At 39.3% G+C, this 14472-nt stretch overlaps 1 protein-coding gene across 1 annotated transcript in view; it reads right to left on the bottom strand.

Annotated features, from left to right (window-relative positions):
- LOC127440592 (zinc finger protein 644-like) overlaps positions 1 to 12446 on the bottom strand; it is a 33881-nt gene extending 21435 nt beyond the window's left edge. The window contains exon 1 of the mRNA XM_051697272.1: positions 12333 to 12446. The gene's annotated coding sequence lies outside the window, so the exon portion shown is untranslated. The remainder of the gene's footprint in view (positions 1 to 12332) is intronic.
- Between the last annotated feature and the right edge of the window lie 2026 nt (positions 12447 to 14472).

Raw genomic sequence — 14472 nt, 5'->3', positions numbered from 1 at the left:
GTAATTAAATTAATATCATAAACATGCGACTAGTCGACTAATGGCTTAAATTAACTCCTACTAGTCGACTAGGAAAATCTTTGGTTGGGGGCAGCCCTAGCGATTACGTCACAGGCGCTTACCACTGCTGACCAGAATAGGGATATTAATGATTAATCGATAATCGATTAATCGCCGTTAGAGGTCGACCAATATATTGGTTTTGCAGATGGAACTTATCGGCAAATAAGTTGGTTATCGGCAAAAATCCACACCGATAGTTTTTCCACGTTGCGTCCAGTGCTGGAGTGGCTTGGAAGAGTCTGCTGTCGTTATACAGTATGAGAGCGGCCTCTAGAGACTAAATAAAAACTATCACTTCACTGATGCCTTGCAGTGTTTATTTTGACATGTGAGACTACACTCTGCATGGAGCGGAACATTTCAGATGCCTATTTAAAAAATCAACAACGAAAAGGTATGTATACAGTACACTACAGTACACGATGTCATGTCATTATTAAGTAATTTGTTGACTAGATGCTGCATTAGTAGAGAACAGCAGTATGTTTGCCGACAAGGATGAGAGGACGCTATCATTAAAGCTAACCTCAAGCGGTTAGAACAATGTGACAAAATACACGCAAATCCTACCCAAATGTTTAAATGTCACGATTGTTACCATCTAATACCATCTATTTGCATTAGTTTATATCCAGCTGGTCACATTTATGCATTCGTTAGCCAGCTAAGTTGCAAATTTAAAGCTAGTGACGTGAGAAAGCAAATTAATATCTTCATGCAGCCGAGAGAAACATATAAACAAATCAGAAACGCATCTGATTTCAATAAAAATAAAAAAAAGATCCTCACTGTAATACGATGACTTCAGATCGATCACATTCTTGCGCAACAAAAGGCTAGACACAGCGCAAATAAAGTTTAACAGAAAGCAGTTGTCTCAATATGCTTTTAAAGCTCTTTTTAATCATCTAAAAAATAGCGCTCCTACACGAGACGCTGAATAAACAAAAACAAAGGGAAACAAAGATGTTCGTCTAGCACGCGTTTACATAGAAAAACAAACGGATGGTTGCAAAAGCATTCGGTGTGAACAGCCCCTTACAGTTGGTGGAGGTCTTTGGCCATTGCGTCTTGCTCTCTTATAAGCATTTCACAGATTAAGCAATGAGATTTTTTTTAAACGCTTCGTCAGGAAAGATGTTCAACTTGGAAATGTGTGTCTTGAGTAGAGCCCGACCGATATGGGATTTTTGAGAACGATACCAATTTTAGAGGGGGAAAATTCACTGATTACCGATATGGTGGCCGATATAGTTAATTTTTGAGCTGGAATGAAAACAGACCTTTTCTATGTGGATTCTTCACCGATATGACTATGAAGGCTGCTTTAAATATTTTTATCAAAGAATATTTGACATTATTATTATACATTGACAACAAATTCTAGAAATGAACACTGAGAAAATAAAGAATAAATAAAAATACAATAAATAGCTTAAAAATCATCAGTACTGTATGTTTAGTATCAGTCAGTTGCCAACTATTAAAATAAAGAATAAATTAAAATAAAATAGCTAAATAAACATCAGTACTGTTTAGTATCAGTCAAATGCTGACTATTAAAATAAAAATAAAATAAATAGTTAAATAAACATCAGTACTGTTTAGTATCAGTCAAATGCTGACCATTAAAATAAAGAATAAATTAAAATAAAATAAATAGCTAAATAATGACAGTAAATAAAAAATGCTGACTATTTTAATACTCCCAGTCAATTATTGGCAGGTTGTAAAACAAGAAGCATTTACACCTGCCGAGACAAGAGATAAACAGATAAGCAGCGGTGTTACACCGTATTCTGCTATATAAGTTCAGGGGAAACTTTTAACGGTGGAAAACCAGACTTCTAAACATTATATTTTATAAATGCAACGACTGGAATTGTTCAGTTGAAGGTGGTACCAAACTGTGAATCCTGAACAAAACAGTTATATAGTGAATACATGTTTACTCATTAGCTTCCACTCAGCTGACAAGCAATGAAAGTAGCTACGTGGCTAGCTAGTTAGCTATAAGCTCGTTGTCACGGAGAGTAAAAGATGGACTTTATTTACTTTCCAGCATTGCGTCTCACCAACTTAGTACCAGCGTAGCATGAAATCAACACTCATCAGACACAATCCACCACTGCACTGTTGTCTGCTGAGCTGCAAAAAGATGCTCTGATGTTTACCTTTCAATCTGCTACTTTACTGACTGCACTGACAAACTATAGCTGGCTAACAGCAAACAGACATGAGTGACATGTTTGTTAGGGACAGGGTTAACGTTATATTAGTTATTTTGAAAAGGGAAAATGATGGGGTTATTGTTTATTAACTTTCCAGTATGTATTTCACAAACTAGTTAACAACTTACCGCGAAGACACCGCTCAACTCTGCACCGCTTAACTCCGCCCTGTCTGCCACCGTCGGTTCAGAGTCAGCTCTGTAAACAGTGGAGTCGGAGCGCGCTCTGCTGGACAAACTACGTAATGACACCAAAAGCATTGTTTTCTGCATTATATGTTCTGAAAAAAGTTTTCATATCTGCGCATATCGGTAAACATATACGGCGATACCGATATATTGGGGAAAGGCTAATATTGGCCGATAATATCGGCGGACTGATATATCGGTCGGGCACTAGTCTCAGAATCCTCGCATTCGGTTCCAGTCTGTTGTGTTCCGTCTGTTTGAACGGCTCATAGTCTGAGCCGCTTCACCACTGAGTTCAACCGAATACCACTGCTATCTGTGAATATTGTTACTCTACATACAACTGTACTGAATAAAAACAATGTGGTATTTTGCTGTTATTATGAAGCTTTGAGTCTGGAGTAGTAGGAATCAGTGCAAGTGTAACACCATGTGAACTGTCTATTGAGCCGTTTTCCCCCCTCATTTTACTTTTGACTTAACATTTGAGAAAATGGACCAACTAAAACTTTTTATTCATTTATTTTATGCGCATTAGTTAAAATGAAATGCTCTTTTTTAACAGCCAGGATAGGAATGTTCTATGCAATAATATAATGGTGTTGAATGGTTTATGTATTTATTGTGCCCTCTTGTGGACTAAGGAAACAACGTCAATTTAAAAATCAGCTGACTTTAAAATTAGAATATTAGTTCATATATATTAATATTTATATATTTAGTACAATACATTTTCATGGTTCAGTCAGTACTGTTTATTTTTGTAATAAATTTCAGCACTATTTTACTTTGAGTGTTATTTTTTCATTCTGTAACAATTTAAAAAAAAATCGGTTGATTAATCTGTTATCGGCAGGTACTGCCCAACTTAGTTATCGGTATCGGTAAAATCCACTGTCGGTTGACCTCTAATCGCCATTAATAATTTGATCAATAAAGCTTATTGATCGTCGATTAATTAATTTCAGGACAAATGCGTTCAGTAACCATGCTAGCAGACTTTGATAAGGCTGTCTATACAGTCACCCGCCGCTAGAGGGTGCTTGCGCCCTGCATGTTATGTCTTGTCAGAGTCAATGTAATTAGTATTGGAGCGTTTCTCTATAAATGAACATTATTTTTTCTGCATACACTGTGTTAGTGTGTTAAAGTACAACATGAAAACTAGCACAGTTGATCTGCTGGGTAGGTTTGCACCTGATGTGCGCAAGTTCTCATGTAAGTTAGGACGTAAAGTTCACACTAAGGGCTTAGTAACTACTAGTTAGTTTGTAACTAAGTCAGTGTCTAATTTGGTTGCACCACCTGTTCTTAAGGCAAGACTTAACTAGTAGGTAGTAAACTCTCCATAAAGTAATGTGTAGTCGCATAATATGACGTTTACCTGTATTTATCCAATAAACAGCCTTCAAATTTGTACAAAGAAGTGTTAAAAAGCTGTGAACTTTAATTTGATCTTGTTACGGTTGATGTTCAAACCTTGTTTGCTCATGTAACTGTCAGCTGTAATAAATTATATCCCCATTAAAATACGATACGTAATAGAAGTAGATTTGATAAACAGTATATTTGCCCTGTGTAAATAACAACATATAGGAACTGTAACTAAAATAAATAAGGGGTGACAAATAAATAGTAATACAACAGGCTGGAAAAATATAAATTTTTTCATTTTAATATCCTAGATATATTTTGAATGTGTTGACACCGGGTGACATACCCTGAAAACTGCACCGTTAGATCGGTTTCATGCTGAAAAGCCACTTAAAAGTAAAAAAATGTCATACTGTATGTCGAAATGATTGATGCCTGTCATGCAAAACATGAGCTCATTGATGTCATAAAATATCAGTCTGCTTTTTTATTCCATCCGTTATGCCTGGTCGGAGGCTTCCGTAAATATTTAGTTTATACATAGGGTCGTATTCTACCTAAGTTTAATGGAACAACGCTCAAATATTGAATAGTGCGTAAATTGTGACTTAGTGCCCATTTACGCCACAACTAGGCTAAGTTGTAACTTACGTATAGCTGGTGTGACCGGCCACTGGTCTCCTTGTTTCATTCCAACCTACAATTACGTCTGTAATCTCCGGGAAAGCAGATTCAGCTGACATCTCAACAGCACACTTGGTATGTTATGCAGGCTACTGTGTTTATGCAGTGTGTTATGATTTAATTTCAAATAAAAAATTATGTCCAAAGGTCCAAAATATCTCACGATCCACAACATTAAGTTTTAATGAACTCAAATATATAAACAAGTTATATATCCTGTTTACAAGTTATTACTAACTGTAATTCATTAACTGTAATTAAACAATTAACAAATTTGTACTAAACAGTCTAAATGTATTAAAATACACTGAACTAAGAATATTTTAAGAGGACAATGCCAATACTTGCATTTCTTAAGTGTAATAATTTAAATTATATTTAAACAGCAGGCTACATGCACATATTATTTGGAGTCCTCCACGTGAGTTTTGCGGTATGAACGTTAACAATTAATCGATTAATTGATCGTTAATTTCCACGATGATCGATTATGAAAAAAAAAGTACTTAAATATTTATCTTTTTCGCAACAAAAGCAATCATGTCACTTTAGAAGACATTAATTTAACACCTAGTGTCAAAGCGATGACGTTTATGCTAACTGTCTGTGATTTTTGGAGCTTCAAAAGAGAAATCGCCATCCACTTGCATTTTAAGGATCTACTGAGCTGAGATATTTTTCTATTTTTCTTCATGTGTTCTGGTGAAGAAAGAAAGTCATACATACCTGGGATATCATGAGGGTGAGTAAATAATGAGAGAATTTTAATTATTGGGTGAACTATCCCTTTAATCATGACCATCGGACCACAACAAGGAATGTTCAACTTCATGTTTTTATGAGTCTCGGTCAGTAGGGGGCAGTAAGTGCAACTCCAGCAGTACAGGTACAGAAAACAAACCACGCTAACTGAAAGTAAACAGCACAAGATAAGAAGGTGTTCTTGCATTCAAACACAGCTGGATGGAGCGCAATTCTGAATGCAGGGTTCTCGAGGTGGGCTTTTCTAAGTTTCAAACTACGTAAAACTTGGCACAGCATCTTAAATACTTTGTTTATGATGCGACACAACCAAAGTGAGACGCTCCAAAAGCGTCCGTCTGTCTCATGTGTACATAGATGCATACTTTGAAAAGCCCTTATAATACGTTTACTTCAGACAGATTGATGAGATCAATTGCAAATTGGATCACTGTGGACTGTAGGCCAATAATAGGCTTATGTTGAATGATATGAAAAAAACCTCTTTCTTGCCTTCTAAAACCACTTTTTGTATTGTCTAATCAATGCTTTACTTGTCTGCCACAATATTGTAATGCACTGTTATCTGAATTATATTCTACTGTATGTATATTATAGACTATTTAAAATTATTTAAATACAATTATTTCATCATTATTTAATTATTTTTATTTGGGGGCTTTTCTCAGCAAATACTGCTGAATGTGATTAATTAAATTAATCACAATTAATTTAACAGCACATTGTGTAATTCTTCTTTCGGCTGCTCCCATTAGGGGTTGCCACAGCAGACCATCCATGATCTGCATATCCGACTTGGCACGGGTTTTACACCAGATGCCCATCCTGACGCAACCTGTCACCTTCTTGCTGCGAGGCAACAGTGCTAACCACTGAGCAAACTGTGCATCATGTAATTAATTTGATGAAAATCTTTAACCAATTGACAGCCCTAATCGACTCAAGATGGCGCCGAGTATGGCTGCTGCGTTGCGAGCTCCGACACAACATGGTAGTGTTTTGTTTGTTTTGTTTACAATTCTTATGTTTTTTTTGTCTTGGATGTTGTCTGCCTTATTATTTACGATAGACAAACAATTTTGGACATTGGTTCAGCAATACACCGTAAACCGGACTTCAAATTCCTCAATGCCGACCCGCTGTTTACAAACACGCAAGCGGAGCCCTTTGTCTGTGCTGCACAGCCACGGAAACGCAGGAGGAAAAGGGGAAACAGAGCCGGCGTTCTCATCAGAGTAAGACGCCGCACAAATCGACCCCTGCTACCCAGTATTCTACTGGCAAATGTTCAGTCTCTGGATAACAAGCTCTGCGAGCTGAAAGCGTGGATCTCTTTCCAATGAGAGACGAGGGACTGCTGCATTATCTGCCTTACGGAAACTTGGATGTCTGCTGAGATTCCAGACTCGGCCACTGAACCCGCAGGGTTCTCCGTGCACCGAGCGGACAGAGCGAAAGACCTCTCAGGTAAAAGCAGAGGTGGTGGTGTATGTTTTATGATCAACAAATCCTGGTGTGATCACAGGAACGTACATTCTATCAAGTCTTTCTGCTCTCCTGATCTGGAATTCCTCATGCTTCTGTGTCGACCATTCTGGCTACCGAGGGAATTCACAGAGGTCATTATCACAGCTGTGTATATCCCACCACAAGCTGACACAGACCGGGCACTCAAGGAACTGTATGGGAGTATAAACAAGCAGGAAACCGTGTACCCTGAGGCCGCGTTCATTGTGACCGGGGACTTTCAAATCAGTCGCACCAAAATACCACCAGCACATTAGTTTCAACACACGAGGGGACCGGGTTTTGGACCATTGCTACTCTCCCTTCCGGGATGGCTACAAATCCCTCCCCCGCCCACCATTTGGCAAATCGGACCACTCTTCCATTCTGCTTCTGCCCGCTTACAGGCAGAAACTGAAACAGCAAGCACCCACCCTCAGAACGATCCAGTGCTGGTCGGACCAATCAGACTCTACGCTACAAGACTGTTTTGATCACACGGACTGGTAGATGTTCCGGTCCGCCTCTGATGACGACATCAAGCTTTACGCTGATAGCGTAATGTGTTTCATCAGAAAGTGCATAGAGGATGTTGTTCCGACCAGAACAACACAGATCTATCCGAACCAGAAGCCATGGATTAATAGCGATGTTCGCGCGACACTTAATGTGCGGACTTCCGCTTTTAATTCCGGGAACGTGGAGGAGCATAAACAAGCCAGTTATCAGAACAGCAAAATGCCAGTACAGGAACAAGATTGAAGGACAGTTTAACACCACCAACTCTAGAAGCATGTGGCAGGGAATTAACATCATCACGGACTTTAAAGGGAATAAAAACTCCGCCATGAACACCACTGCCTCTCTCCCGGATGAGCTAAATACTTTTTATGCTCGTTTTGAGGGAAATAACACCGCCCTTGCAGAGAGAGCTCTCGCGGCCGAAGCTACAGAGGTTAGTTCACTCTCCGTCTCTGTAGCGGATGTAACCCGATCCTTCCGACGGGTGAATATCCGCAAAGCCGCGGGCCCAGGCGGAATTCCGGGCCGCGTCATCAGAGCGTGCGCGAACCAGCTGGCTGGTGTTTTTACGGGCATTTTCAACCTTTCCCTCTCTTTGTCTGTAGTCCCGACATGCTTTAAAACATCCACCATTGTGCCTGTTCCAAAGCAATCAAAAATCACTTGCTTAAATGACTGGCGTCCTGTTGCTCTGACCCCCATCATCAGCAAATGCTTTGAGAGACTAATCAGAGATTACATCTGCTCTGTGCTGCCTCTCTCTCTAGACCCATTGCAGTTTGCTTACCGCAACAACCGCTCCACTGATTATGCCATTGCATCTACAATACACACTGCTCTCTCCCACCTGGAAAAAAAGAAAACTTATGTGAGAATGTTGTTTGTAGACTACAGCTCAGCATTCAACACCATAGTGCTCTCCAAGCTTGATAACTGGATCCTGGACTTCCTGTCAAGCAGACACCAGGTGGTTAGAATGGGCAGTAACATCTCCTCGTCACTGACCCTCAACACTGGAGCCCCACAGGGCTGTGTTCTCAGCCCACTCTTGTATTCCTTGTACACACATGACTGTGTGGCAACACATAGCTCCAATGCCATCAAGTTTGCTGATGACACGACGGTGGTAGGTCTGATCACTGACAAAGATGAAACAGCCTACAGAGAGGAAGTGCACATTCTGACACTGGTGTCAGGAGCACAACCTCTCCCTCAACGTCAGTAAGACAAAGGAGCTTGTGGTGGACTTCAGAAGAAAATACAGAGAACACAGTCCCATCACCATCAATGGAGCACCAGTGGAGTGAGTCAGCAGCTTCAAGTTCCTGGGTGTCCACATCACTAAAGAACTCACATGGTCCATCCACACTTAAGTCGTTGTGAAGAAGGCTCATTGGCGCCTCTTCTTCCTGAGACGGCTGAGGAAGTTTGGAATGAACCGCCACATCCTCACACGGTTCTACACCTGCACTGTAGAGAGCATCCTGACTGGCTGCATCTCCGCCTGGTACGGCAATAGCACAGCCCACAACCGCAAAGCACTGCAAAGCGTGGTGCGAACTGCCAGACACATCATCGGAGGAGAGCTTCCCTCACTCCAGGACATATATACCAGGCGGTGTGTGAAAAAAGGTCGGAAGATCATCAGAGACTCCAGCCACCCGAGCCATGGGCTGTTCTCACTGCTACCATCAGGCAGGCGGTATCAGGACCCGCACCAGCCGACTCCATGATAGCTTCTTCCACCAAGCAATCAGACTTTTGAACTCTTGATCTCCCATGATCAAAATACATGCGCACTGCACTTTATTACTCTTACATCTCACACCGGACTGTCATAAATTATATTATTATATTCTCTCTTAACAACTTACTATCAACCGACAGCCTGAACGTCAATACAGTACAATCTACTGTACATTCTATATATACTATTTTTATTGAATAATGTGTATCTATATTGTATACTGTACATTGTATGTTATTATTTGTATATTGTGTTGTGTGTAATTATGTGTATATTAGACTTTAAATTGTGTTGTGTTAATTTTATGTTATTGTAAATTTGTACAGTGCATCCGGAAAGTATTCACAGCGCTTCACTTTTTCCACATTTTGTGTTACAGCCTTATTCCAAAATGGATTAAATTCATTATTTTCCTCAAAATTCTACAAACAATACCCCATAATGACAACGTGAAAGAAGTTTGTTTGAAATCTTTGCAAATGTATTAAAAAGAAAAAAAAATAGAAAATAAATAAAAAAAATCACATGTACATAACTATTCACAGCCTTTGCTCAATACTTTTTTGAAGCACATTTGGCACCAATTACAGCCTCAAGTCTTTTTGAATATGATGCTACAAGCTTGGCACACCTATTTTTGGGCAGTTTCTCCCATTCTTCTTTGCAGGACCTCTCAAGCTCCATCAGGTTGGATGGGGAGCGTCGGTGCACAGCCATTTTCAGATCTCTCCAGAGATGTTCAATCGGGTTCAAGTCTGGGCTCTGGCTGGGCCACTCAAGGACATTCACAGAGTTGTCCCGGAGCCACTCCTTTGTTATCTTGGCTGTGTGCTTAGGGTCATTGTCCTGTTGGAAGATGAACCTTCGCCCCAGTCTGAAGTCCAGAGCGCTCTGGAGCTGGTTATCATCAAGGATGTCTCTGTACATTGCTGCATTCATATATTTCCCTCGATCCTGACTAGTCTCCCAGTTCCTGCCGCTGAAAAACATCCCCACAGCATGATGCTGCCACCACCATGCTTCACTGTAGGGATGGTATTGGCCAGGTGATGAGCGGTGCCTGGTTTCCTCCAGACATGACGCATGCCATTCAGGCCAAAGAGTTCAATCTTTGTTTCTCATGGTCTGAGAGTCCTTCAGGTGCCTTTTGGCAAACTCCAGGCAGGCTGTCATGTGCCTTTTACTGAGGAGTGGCTTCCATCTGGCCACTCTACCATACAGGCCTGATTGGTGGAGTGCTGCAGAGAGGTCTACAGACAATTCCTTGAACTTCATGGCTTGGTTTGTACTCTGACATGCACTGTTAACTGTGGGACCTTATATAGACAGGTGTGTGCCTTTCCAAATCATGTCCAATCAACTGAATGTACCACAGGTGGACTCCAATCAAGTTGTAGAAACATCTCAAGGATGATCAGTGGAAACAGGATGCACCTGAGCTCAATTTTGAGTGTCATGGCAAAGGCTGTGAATACTTAAGTACATGTGATTTTTTTATTTCAAACAAACTTCTTTCACATTGTCATTATGGGGTATTGTTAGTAGAATGTTGAGGAAAATAATTAATTTAATCCATTTTGGAATAAGGCTGTAACATAACAAAATGTGGAAAAAGTGAAGCGCTGTGAATACTTTCCGGATGCACTGTATATGTCTCATCACTGTCACGACTGCTTTGATCGGAACTGCACCCAAGAATTTCACACACCATTGCACTTGTGTATATGGCTGTGTGACAATAAAAATGATTTGATTTGATTTAGTCGATACACATTTAGACGTAGTTCTGAGGCTATTACCATTGCGCCCTTGCCGTGATTTAATGAAATCCCTAGGGAAGAAATGAATAGGAAAATGACTTGGGTTGGCACTGTTGAGCTCTATAGTGTAACTTAAGAGATATGTTCCTAACAATAGCAAGTAGCAAATCATGATTCATGGCTGTGATTTAAACTAAAGGCCATCGACCATTAAAAAAAGGGAGTTGAGGCCTTTTATTTTGTATTGTTGAGATGTATAATGTACAGTATAAGTAACATATGTGAGTATAATCAGAAAACCAGTAGAAGAACATCTTAACTACAAATACATATTGGCTCAAGTAATGAATTTTGAAGATGATAATGGTGCGGTATAAAAAGTGGAGATGAGACAACTTAACAGACAATTAACTCTGACTAATGTAATGCCAATTAATTCATATAATCTAAACAGTGCACATATTGCAGCCTGATAAAACATGTTGTTGCTGAATTACACAGATGATTACATTTTGTACTTTGGACATAACTGTATTTAATTTCCTATATTATATATCAGAAGTGCAGCGCCAGATCACTGACACATTAAAGTAAATTATTCACTTTTGCTAATGCATGCTGCTCATCTGCAGCAGGTAAACAATGGCAAAACTTACTGAGTTTCAATGACATGTATAAAATTGGTAAGCCAATCAGGCTCTATTGCACAACATGCCTACATATGGCCAAGCATCCCCACTGGATGGTCCTGCAAAGCTGAGCTTAAAATACTTAAACTGGCTAAAGATGTGAAAGTGGTAATGAAAATCTCATATAAAATTAGACCTAAACCTGTTATTATAACACTAATGTATAACACTAACTTGAAGCTGATCCATAGCAGGAACATGAACACAAATGGTACAATTTACATAAAACATATAGGAAGGAATTTTAATTACGTTTGTGCATTAATACATACTGTACAAAGAAAATATGAAACAACGACAGATAACGTTAGGAAATCTTTTGAATAGATAGTGACACAAAAGTATGCAATCACATGTTCTGAGATAGGACAACTTCTCTATGAGCAAAACGCATAGATTTCACGTTTAAAAGCATTAACACTTGTCATGGACTCAGAAATTAACGTCGTAATTTAATTCCCCAAAAGCACATTATATTTTTGTTGGATCAAGTGCCATTTTCCATAGTGGTTGACAAAACATCATTACATGCCTTGCATGCAACACTACAACCAATTTACTAATCTTTTTTATTAAATCAAGCTGGCAGTGCAGATCAGTAATGCAGTGCATTAATTACTTGAAATACATTTTTGACATATTTCTTTTGAATGCATTACTGTTAACAAATAATGTGAGAGTATGTTAGCAAGGTAGCAATAAAGCCCATTACACTCCACATCAAGCTTCAAACCCCTTGCATCTGAAAGAATATTGGAGACATAATTTCACCTTTAAATGTTGTTGGCAATTACGTTTTGGCCTACCTTTTTGCTGTTGCGATTGTGAACAATAACACTGAAGCGAAATCATTTCATTTTTCCTCGCTCTAGCTTTCCATCTATAGCGAAGCCGCCATGTTTGCTCGATGGTCCTGAAGCACAGACAAAGTCATTACACTACATCGAGGGGAACCCCAAAAGCTTGAAGCGATTCATTTAAAATATTTTTACAGTAACGATTACGCTTCTGAAAGTACTTAATTTAAATAGATCTTTAGACTGAAAAAAAAACACATTTTATATAGGATTAATTGGATGAATATTAATCATTGTATTAGTCGTGTAAGTAATGCCCCCCCAGCAGAAAGTGGACTATTCCAAATAGGTGGCAAGTAGAAGTACTGACGGTATAGTGAACAGAGGAAGATAAGCAGTGGATGAAAGGAAACAGAACAATGGCGCTTCTGAGATATGTTATTAAAATAACGTCCATAACGCGGCGTATTTCAGTTTTAGGCTATATGTTCAGTCATGAACACGTAAACTGCACATCAAGGTTGAACTGGAAATAGAACAAATTCCTCCATCAGTGTTTCTCCCCAAATACGTCTAGCCAGACAAATCAGTAGTATACTTTTGAATTAAATGGCATTACATTTATTGTATTTAATCACAAAAATTTCAGCTCACGCGCATCGCGTGCTTGGTTGATGCCTTCAAGGGAGTAATAATAATAATTCATTTTATTTATAGGAGCCTTTCAAGACACTCAAGGACACCACAATATAAAATAGTACACTATGAACAAAAATTCACCTCAAGACATACTTGGTTTAAATGTAACCATTGAATCAAAGTTTGTCAGAAGCCAAAAAGCCAGTTTAAAAAGATGAGTCTTAAGACAGGATTTAAAAGTATGGATACTATCACTATTAAGGATGTCATGTGTTAGTGAATTCCAGATACAAGGGGCAGCACTGGCTCTGGACCCCATGGTGGTCAAATGGACAGACGGTATAGTGAGAGAGATAGACGATGAAGATCTAAGAGAACGAGTGGGTATGTAGATTTGAAGAAGATCAGAAAGGTACGGAGGTGCAAGATTATGAAAGGCCTTAAAAGTAAGAAGCAAAATCTTAAAATCAATGCGATATTTCACAGGGAGCCAGTGTAACTATTGAAGGACAGGGGAAATATGTTGTATGGAGGAAGTTCTGGTAATGATCTGAGCAGCTGAGTTCTGGACTAACTGAAGTTTATGAAGAAGCTTGAAAGGGAGACCGGTAAGAAGAGAGTTACAGTAATCAATACGTGATGTGACCAAGGCATGTATAAGAATGGCGGTACTATTTGATGTGAGAGAGGGGTGGAGACAATTAATATTATGTAAATGGCAATACGCAGACCGAGTAATATTATTGACATGTCACATGATGTGCTTCAAAAGATAAACTGCTGTCGAGAATGACACCCAGACTCTTAACCTGAGGGGATGGAGAGACTACGGAATTGTTAATAATAAAAAAGAAACGGTCAGTTTTGGCCAAATTAGATTTAGTACCAACTAGGAGAACCTCAGTTTTATCACTGTTGAGTTTAAGGAAGTTACATGAAAACCAAGATTTAATTTCAACAAAGCAATCAGAAAGGGAGGACGGAGGAAGGGTAAAGTTAGGTTGGGAAGACATGTAGAGCTGGGTGTCATCTGCACAGCAATGGAAATTAATTCCAAATTTCCTAAACATATGACCAAGGGGAAGAAGGTAAATAATAAATAAAAGGGGACCTAAAACAGAACCCTGAGGAACACCAGTAGTGACTGGGGAAGACTGGGATCGAAATGTTTTAAATTGGACAAACTGAGTGCGGCCAGAGAGATAAGATCTGAACCAGGAAAGAGGAATATCAATGATCCCAATAGAGGCTAATCTCTTGAAGAGGATGTTATGTGAGATGGTATCGAAGGCTGCACTTAAATCGAGGAGAATAAGTATAGTTACAAATCCTGAATCAGCTGCCATCAATAGATCATTAGTCATTTTAACCAGAGCAGTCTCCATACTATGAAGCGGGCGAAAACCTGACTGAAATTGTTCAAACAATTTATTGTCCAAAAGATGAACTTGAACCTGTGCTGCAACTATCCTTTCCAATGTTTTAGAAAGGAATGGTAAATTAGAGATAG

This window comes from Myxocyprinus asiaticus, chromosome 5 (genome assembly GCF_019703515.2).
Source record: "Myxocyprinus asiaticus isolate MX2 ecotype Aquarium Trade chromosome 5, UBuf_Myxa_2, whole genome shotgun sequence".
NCBI lineage: Eukaryota > Metazoa > Chordata > Actinopteri > Cypriniformes > Catostomidae > Myxocyprinus > Myxocyprinus asiaticus.
Note: the sequence above shows the minus strand (reverse complement) of the source record. Positions and strands in the feature narration are given on the sequence as shown.